We start from the raw sequence: 9,486 nt of genomic DNA, 5'->3' as shown, positions 1-9,486 counted from the left end.
ATCACTTCTGGGTGGTACAAGGCTCTGCTCTGAGTAAAGACCTATCACTGGTACCTGTTGAACAGCACTGTCCTCCAGTTCTCCTTGCCTGATGGACCAGGGCGCTCTCCCTCATGGGGAAAGCAACACCAACACACCAGCACTGGGAAGAGAGATGAGTGCCAGGGTTAGGCGAGGTTGGCAAGCATGAGCTGAGCTCGCCATCAGAAGCTCATCACCACCTGCAGTGCTTGTACCACTCCATCATGCGTGGTTCACCTCTCATGCTGCCTGGATGGAGCTATGGCGCAAGGAAACTGTGTCTCACCTGCCCATCTCTCTTTGACCTTGAAGGAAAAACAAACCCAGTCTTTCCTGAGCTGCCTGTGACTGCCTCCAGGTGCTGTTCTCACCAATATAAGAATAAGAAGTGGATAAAGCTGTGTTGGGTTAAATGAGCTCTGGCTGGGTGACTGGCTCACTGTTTCTGCAGAGGTTTCAAGAGCATCGCTATTGGTTGCCTTGTGAGATGTGGCTACCAGGGTTGACACAGACCCTATGCTCCAACCCAGCCTGGAGCAGAGCTCCTCACCAACCTGCTGCTATCTCCAACTCCTGCTGGAGACCTCAGCCTCAAACTGAAGGTAACGTGATAGAAGTCCTTCAACAAAATGAGATAATCAGCTGTCGCAAGCCAGGTTGCTCTTTTAAAAGATGTATGTCAGCTTACATCAAACCCTTTGTTGGCTAATGGAATATATCAGAGGGACACTGTCAAGGGGTTTGGGGCCTCAGGTTTGACCTCCCTTAAAATAGCTGGAAGAATTATTTAAAATCCAGATATCTTTTTTGTTTAAGAGGAAAATTACATTCTGCTCTTGTAAATTTGATGCCTGCAGTTAAAGAAAGGTGAAAACAAAAGAAATATATCACAAGAGAAAGAAAAGTGCTCTTTATTTTGCTAGGGTTTACAGAAGCACAGGCATTTCTCCTTGTGCAGCTTCCAAGCCTGGCTGGCTGAAGCAGCCTGTTGCTGGAGCTGCACAGTCATTGCTGCTGAGGCTGATACACACGCAGAGAGATGCTGGCATGAAGCTCCCTTCCATTAACATATTTTTTCTATGAATGGCACTGTGTGTCCTGCAGAGTGGAAAATCCCTCTGCTTGAAAAACTGGCCTCGAGGGACCACCTCTGAAGGAAAGAAAGACATTTATTCATCCAGGCTTGCACGGTCTTGGTCCCTCTGCTGAGAACGACAACCGGCGTGACTCCGTGTGTCAGCAGAGGTCCTGGCTCAGGAACTGGGCTAGAAATATGGGGTAATTTGATGTTGACATGAAAACCTGTCACCATCTGAAACAGCGGGGGGTGAGGGGGGAAATAACAATATTTGCTAAAAGGCAGAAGATAAAATAGCTGGATGAAATTACTGCTTCGGAATGACCTTCTGAAAATACCTATGGTGATCAGGCTGGATGGCTGCAGAGCAGAAAGGTGGAGACTCTGCTCCGAGGGCAGGTCCTCCCTGGAGGAAGGTAATTCGCACCTTTACAAGGTAATTTGCACCTTGAAAACCCTGTCCCCAAATAATGGTCCTAACGAGCCACAAAGACAACAGACAAAAGGAGCCCTGCCCTTGTAAACAAAGGAGCAGGAGGGAAGGCTTCAGCAGCAAAGAGCTTGGTCATCATCCCTCTATAGCCCAAGGGCTAATGAAGCAGGCAGGTTGGGGCTCCAGCTTGGGTAGACCCAGGCAGTGTCTCTAGGTGCCAGTGTGTATCCCCCAGACACCTTCCCCTACAAAACAGGCAATGATTCATTTGCTGCTCTACTTTCCCCGTGTCCAAAGACACCTCCTTGAGTTTTCCAAGCTTACTTGAATTTCTCTTTGCAGCAGAAGCCCTGTTTGGATTTCCCGCTGCCTCTCAACAAGGGTGACGTTACTGATGGACCCATGGTAAGGTAGCATTTCCTATTCCTCGCACAAATTCCTTCTGATTTCATTATCTTTTTGATAGATGCAGGAGCACCAATACACAACTGGGCCACCCCATGAGCCCATGCACACTCTTGATTTCCAGTGCATTACTAGCACACTCCAAAACTCCATTCCAAGACACAGGCAACAAAAACGAATTAACTGAGCAGTTATTAGGATGTAATGTGGTAGTGTTAAGGTGAGTCACAACCTAATTACTATTATTTCTAATGGAGTTACCATGCCATTACTGCAGAACAACACACCTCAGCTCTACCTTCGAATGGGCACACACCTCATTGCACACGAGCTGTGGTGCACGCTTGATTCAAGCTCAAAAATCAAGGAGAAATGATTGCTTGGAAAATTGCAGCCCCAAGTCAGATGTGTGCAAAGCCCACATGTGCTGTTAGTGGTTGGACTTGTTAGAAAAGCTGTGTCAGTGTTAATGGCATCAAATTGAGCCTTTTATTGACTGCAGCAGGTTTTGGATCTGGACCCTCAGGCTTCTCGAGGTGGATTTGTGAGGAAAGGTAGATTAAGCATTCATGATCTGTGGGCATTTCAGTAAGTTTTGAACCTGACAGGTAAATTCAGCCCATTCATTGGAGGAACAGCAGATAGAAGGTCGTTGACTTCTAACAGCCTGCAGCAAAACGTGCGGCTGAGGCGAAGACATGGGCTTGTGATGGCCCCATGAAGAAGGTGACTGTGGCATGTATTCTTGCTTTGGCTCCTCCACAGGGTTTGGGTTTGCTCCTCTGGGGACTCCTGATTTACAAGGTGGTCAATGAACTTTTCACAGTGTTCATTTCACTGCAGCTTTGGGGTGTGTTGCCTGGTTCCCGAGACATTCCCTGTAAGGAGCCTGCAAAGGCAGGGAATATGGGATGTGACATAAATGTATTCTGTTAATGCTGTAAATTAGTCATCTCAAATATGTATTTAATCTAATAAATTTGGAAGACAGCTACTGTAGGTTAAGTGGCAACTGACAGCACTTACAATGAGGATTAATACACATACGGGTCCTACAGATTTGTTAAACTTCAACAAATATTTATTATAATCCACTGGTTCTTAACTTACACTTGAATGAATTTGCTAATGTTAAATAAATAGAGAAACATGACCAAAAGGAATGGGCAAAAACCTGCCAGTGCCACTGTAAGCTCACAACTCATGAAGGGTATGTCCTAACAAAAACGAGCCTATTTAGGTTTGGCTCCAACACCAGTTGGTTTAAGGAGATTTTCATTAAAGCTTTGCATTCATTTCCAGAAGGGAATTTCTTTACAATTTTAGGTGAAATGATCCTTTTCTGCCAGACCACAGCTAAAAGCTACTTGTGTCCTTCCTAAAGAGCAGGCTTTGCTCCAATTATTCCAACAATCCCAAGAGGTAATAAGTTACTCTTGCCTATATTGCATCCTGATGCAGCCTGAGAATGAAAAACTAACCTAACGTTTGCAGCTTGAGGAAGAAATAACATCTATTTTCCCTTATATTGGCTCCATATTTTTTAGGGAGAAGGAGCTAAAGCTATGGCTGTAAGTCTGAAACGTAGCAAGCATGAAATTGCTCCCATCAAGCTATTGTGTCCTACTACTAGTCTGGGAAAGCTCTAGTTGGAGATATCTGACCAGGGTCTAAGTGCGGTACAGATGTCATCTGACTACATGGCCCCTCTAGAACTATCTGGTCACACCAGTTCGGGTGCCTTGTGCTTAGCTGGAGGCATAGCAGTGTGCCTGGAAGGAGCAGATTTCCAAGCATATTTGGGCCTTTTAAGTGTGGGAGGAAGTTCAGTTGAATTTCAGAAGTGCTTTGCTATAAGTAAGCATCTAATTCACTGCTTGTGCTTTTGGAAATGTTACCAAGCACCTATCTGTCTGCATGGGTTGGTGCCTAATTGCCGTTGAAGGTCTGGCAGAGGCAGGGACTGCATTAAAAGCTCCTCAGACATTTTAGACCAGTGTGGAGGTCTTTGCACAAGGCAGAGATGAAGAAGACCAGCAGTTTTGAGCTGCCCATCACGATGAGTACAGAGCACCTTGTTTTGCTCCATGATTTTTGCTCACCGCTTCACCTGTGATTTTTTGCTGATGTTTTTTTTTTTCCTGATTTAGCAAAGAATTCTTGGATCTTCCAGGAGAACTTTTACCTATATTTGGTGATAAATTGTCTTGTCTTGTAAGTGCAACACTGTGCACACTGCTGGCTGGCACTGCTGCTCATTACCATCTTTCATGGATCACCTTGTTGGCTTCCTCTCCCATCATTACGTCTTTCCCTATGATAACCTCCTTGACATTGTCTTACTGATATTTTCTTAGCCTTCCTGGACACATTTCTTACTGCTGTCACGCACAGGCTTGCAATGAATATTTCCCCAATCCCATGTGACAGATAATAATGTTTTTCTTAATTGCTAATCACGTCTATTAGTGAGTTACTTGCAGGAGAACAGTTAATTCCAGACCGCTTAGGTATTCTGTAGAAGGGCTGAGGGTACGTGCCATGCTTCCCAGGGCAGCTCCTGAGCCTCAAAGCCTGGTGAGCTGGTGATCTCTGCACCATCCACACTCTGTGTAGAAGTGATGTAGTTTCATTCCCAGCTCTGAACAAAAAAAGAGGCAATTTTAACCTCATGGAGGAGGTTGACCCCATCCAGCATCACAAGGCCGGCGTAATGGTTTTGGAGGGGGGAGCACAGACCCTGTATGAAAGGTGAACTTGTAGAGAGGTTGTTCTGAGCAAGGGCTTGGCTCAGCAGAGCATCGGGCACAAAGCTGGTGGTACAGGTCTCTCTGAGGATGTCTCACCTGCTCCTGGTCAGGCAGTGGAGTCTCATTCATGCCCCTGGCTGCAGTGGGTTCCTTGTTTTTAATACCCTTGACAGAGCGCAGCAGGATTTCCTTGGCTCAGACAATGTCAGAAACTCAGAAACAGCCTCTTATATTAGATAAAGGTGGTGGGGTGACCCTCAAACCCAGGCAGTACCAGAAACTGCATGGAACTGAGGTGAAGGCAGAAGTAAAGACTGAGAGCTGAAGGTATCCGCACGGCAAAGCCTGATGGGGGAGGTAAGCGCAGGGAAGGAAGAGGCAGGGATGGGGTAAAATGAAGCAGTAAGCGTTTGTAAATGGGACTCCTCTGGAACTGAGCGTGATTGCCTGAAAACTCCCATACTTCCTCTGAGCAGCTGCTTTCTCTGTGCTAAATAAATCATGCATCTTGTTACCTTACCCTGTACGCACAGAAAAGATGTGTCTGAGCAAAAAAGCATGGAGCCCTTCCAGCTCTTTGGTTTTCCCACCAGCTTGTGCCTCTCTTGTGTTAGTTCCTGATCAAGTTTATCTCCCATCCTCCCAGTTCCTCTGCTCCCAAACCAGTCTGGTACAGCCGTGGCTCTGGCCAGCCATCAGTGGTGACTCCAGGCACTCCTGGCCTGAGATTTGCAGTGGAGGAGCCTGATAAGAAACCTAAAAGCAGGTCTGTGCTCAATGGGGTGGTGTGGAGGTGCTCAAGGAGACTCAGACCATCTCCACTGGTGTCCCTGCCACAGCCCTCATCCCTTCAAGGATGCTCTTCTTGCTCCTCAAAAACTCGCTGGGGGTGGCACAGGCTGCGTTGGGGGGTGCAAAGGGCACAGCTGTACTTCAGGTATGAGTGAGTAGAGGCAGTAGGTCTTCAGAGAGGAACTCTGCAGTGCTCCATTAGCATCAGGGGGTATTTCTGTAGCGTGCACCAAGCCACGAGTGTCCTTTTTGCTGTTAAGCACCACCAGTGTTAATCTGGGAGGGAGCGGGAGGCGTGCTCACTCGAGGAAGATGTGGGAAACCAATTACAAGTTCTTATATAAATCCAAATGTGTCTTCCTAAATATGCCGCCTCTCAAAATGAGGCTGAGATTTAGCTTTCACAATAAGCCTGAACTGTGAACTTTTTAATTTGCACATGGTTTCAGGAAATCTAACTCATCCTATCAGGGAAGGAAAAAAAAAAGCCACTTAAAAAAGAAATGCTCTTTTGCTTGTTTCTTTATTCCAGAGCAGAGTAATTTATGTACTCATTTAATTTTGTTCTGCCACAAACAAAACCACAGTATATAACGTGATCTCTGCTGCTGGAACGCTTATTGTTGGAAGGACATCGGAGAAGACATAAATGTCCCTGACACAAAAGAAGATCCCAGGTTTCAGAGAGATCACACAGATGGGAAAATACGGGGGGTTTGTCTAAATTTATGAGTGGGCCTTTGTTCTTTGCTTTATAGTATGATAGCATAATAATCTTTTAAAACCACAGTAAGAGCCAGGTACCTGAGAGATTGGTGCTTCATAAATACTTAAACAGATAGACCGCTATGAAAACCTTTTGTTCTGCTGCCTTTTTGCCCATTGTTACTTTTGCTCCAACAATGCAGGGAAAAAACCCATCTAAGAAGTGAAAACCATTTGTGTTCGGAGGTGCGGTGGGGAGTGTTTTCAGAGGAGTATCTTCCAAAACAAAGAGCTCTATATTATGCACGCAAACTACAGAAGCAACATGCTGGTTTTGTGTATATGTGCATACAAAGATACTGGAAATCTCCCAGCCAGCCAGTGAAACAGCTGTATTCCATCATTCCAATAGCATCTGACAGCTGTATTTCACAACTTCAGGAATGTTAAAGAAAAACCTAACCCTTCCATGCTGCTGAACCAAAAAAAAAAGCCCACAACATGTGAATGAACTCAAGTTGGACGGTGGGTATTGACTAAGTTATCACTAATGTCATTGTTTCATCCACCAACAGTGGGATGCTGATAAGCCCCAGAGGTGGCTGAGCTCACGGGAAGGATGCAGAGAAGCAGCCCCAGCACCCACCGGCCATACCCTGGCTCCCCAGCAAAGCAATCCCATCTCTACCTCAGTTTCCCAATTAAAAAGGGGAGAGCATCATAAGGTGGTCTCCCACATTAGGATCTTGAGAGGAAAGGATGTTACTACTGTGCTATAATGAACACTGTTTTTGTTTGACATTAGTTTTGAAAACTATTTCATTTCCTTTCTTTCTGTTGCCAGAAATGCCAAATAAAAGGACAAAAGTTGGGGCGAGCGGGGATAAAGCACCTTTAGCATCATACTGAATGAATTGTATATCACACAGACATGTTATATCCATGTACGGTGGATAAGGCTGGAGCTGGCATCTGGGTTAGGAGATGTGTTTTGAAGCACAAATACGTTGCAAAATGGTGCTGCGATTGCTGTATTCATCTGGGGGGAGAGTTGCTGGCAGCTCCTTCCCTTGGTCTGTCTTCACTGGTGGGGCTGAGATTTTCCCAAGTGAGGTGGAATGGGCTCAGTTAATGGACAGATGGGACCTTGCACACAGAAAAAATTGTGGTTTATTTAAAAACTGAGCTTCAATTACCAAAGGGAAGAAAATTAACTGCAGGAAGATGAAATAAACACCCTTCTTTGGGGTCAAACAGGCGTTACAGTCGTGTGATGTAAAAGCCAGATCTCACACTGACTTAGAGGACTTCGCAGGCAGCTCCAAAGCTCAGAGTTGGTCTTTCCCAGTCATTAGTAAAAGACAAAGCCAACATTTGCTTTTATAAACCAAAGAACAACTCATCATTTCACTCGTTGTTTGGGGTATTGTTTTTTTTTTTTTTGGTAGGGATGTGCCAATTTGTCAAGCCCTTCGTTTATGGAAAGAATTTATCTGTGTTGAGACAACCGCTGTTGGCAAAAGCTAATTCCATGTACTGATGGAATTCGGAGGCAAAGTAAGAAAAAGAGACCAAAAAGAGAGAAGGCGCATCCCCAGCATCCTTATCAGTGAGAAACAGGAGAGAGCCACAGTCAAGCTGCTGTGCCAATAAAATATTAATTATTCATACAAATTCTTATGGAGAACAGACAAAAACCAGCCCCTGGGTGACCATGAGCTTCCTCACCACCAGCGAGGTGGGAAGGTGGCTGGGCAGCCGGATGCTGGGAGGTGCTTGGCTTTTCCAGGAGCTCCTGGAGCTGGAGGTGGTTGAGGATGGTGGGAGGGTAAATGGGGTGCAGGGTTCGGTCAGTTTGGCTTCATCCCAGGGAAACAAAGCATCTTCTGCAGGAGGAGAAAACCTGGTTGACCTGGCTCTTGTCACAGGGTACTGTCCAATCTTTTGGTTTGAGACCAGATTTTGGCCCAAAGCAAGCCAGAAATCAATACCAAAAAAACGCTACAATTAGGTCAATAATCTGCATTTTTAGGGGTTTTTTTAATATTATTAGAAATATTTATATTACAGTAGCTTGGTATTTTAGAAGGCTAAAAATGCATTTTTATATAATCAGCATTTTTAAAAGTCTATAAACATCCACTATGTTTGCCTAATGTACTATAAAAGCTTCCAAAGGAGCTGTTATTATCCAACTTGTCACCTCACACATGCTCCGAGGAGGAATCTCTCTTTTTTTTCCCTGTCTGCTGTTAATAAAATGAAGCAAACCATTAACAGCTTTGGAGCTGCAAGGAGAAGTAAAGGGGCTTGTAATCTTGGACTCCAAAGGAAACGTCTGCAGCTTTGCTCCTCTCCTCTTTGAGATTCCCCACACGCAACAACAATTTCAAACAGACAAAATCAGTTTAGGTTACATAAATTCAAAAGCCCAGGCCTGCTTCTTTTAAAGTAACATCTTGCGTTTTGTTTGGAGTGTTGCAATGTCTCACATAACATTTCGAACTGGTTCAGTTTTACAGCCTGCCGTGCATCTTCCTCAGGCTTCTTTGGTTAAAGGAGCTTTAATGCAGAATGATGATGTGCACGCACACATGCATTATTATTACATATGCATATGCAGATAGGTATATGTGCATATATGCATGTGTGTAGATAAATATATATACACATATATATATATACGCAAAGTCTATCAGGCTGCAGTGGCTGCACATTCAGACCCATCCCTCCTGGCATTCTGCATGCCAAACTCCCAGTGTTATTAGTGCATGGTGCAGGCTCCAAACCAAGTCCTGATAAAAAGATGCAATGCATTTGGGAGAGGAACATGGATATTTCAGTCCCTGCGAGCCCAAGGGTGAGTGTGGTGTAAAGCAATTAGTGAAGGGAAGAAATCTGTGTGCAAAGAGCAGGTTTGTGTTCTAAACAATCTCTTCATTCACATCTCTGAGATTTGCTTTTGGTTCATCTCTGTTTATAGTTCGCTCCTGTTCCCAACATATCTTGGTGTCGGGATGGATTCTCAACCCCAGGGAACCTGTCAGGGATGTGATAACAACTCACTCAATCCAAAGAAGGGCACGATTGTGCCTGCGATAGCAGCGGCTCTTAACAGCTCCCCTGCTGCTGGTGGTGGGTTCTGCTGGAGCACGAGGAGCTGCTCCTCAAGCGGACTCTGTGATTTCGGATGGGGCTGAAAATAGTGTAAGAACTTGTCGCTTTTGGCACTTGGGTTCTCAAAACCCCCCAAGATGCACCCAAGAGGGTAACAGGCAGCGAACTACCCCTGTGCTGGCTGG

General features: G+C 45.2%; 1 long non-coding RNA gene across 3 annotated transcripts; it reads left to right on the top strand.

Moving 5' to 3' along the window:
* The first annotated feature begins 505 nt into the window (after nucleotides 1–505).
* On the top strand, nucleotides 506–7,505 carry LOC136020475 (uncharacterized). 3 transcript variants are annotated; one of them, XR_010615343.1, is made up of 4 exons: nucleotides 506–623; nucleotides 1,126–1,299; nucleotides 1,875–1,937; nucleotides 6,760–7,505. It is a non-coding gene; the product is annotated as an uncharacterized LOC136020475 (long non-coding RNA). The 3 variants fall into 3 exon arrangements; XR_010615342.1 differs by lacking the exon at nucleotides 506–623 and having other exon boundaries at nucleotides 739–1,299; XR_010615341.1 differs by lacking the exons at nucleotides 506–623; nucleotides 1,126–1,299 and adding an exon at nucleotides 1,388–1,515.
* The last annotated feature ends 1,981 nt before the right edge of the window (nucleotides 7,506–9,486 follow it).

The sequence above is a fragment of the Lathamus discolor genome, chromosome 11 (genome assembly GCF_037157495.1).
Source record: "Lathamus discolor isolate bLatDis1 chromosome 11, bLatDis1.hap1, whole genome shotgun sequence".
In the NCBI taxonomy this organism is placed as follows: Eukaryota; Metazoa; Chordata; class Aves; order Psittaciformes; family Psittacidae; genus Lathamus; species Lathamus discolor.
The sequence above is the reverse complement of the archived record's forward strand: the minus strand, read 5'-3'. Positions and strand labels throughout refer to the sequence as shown.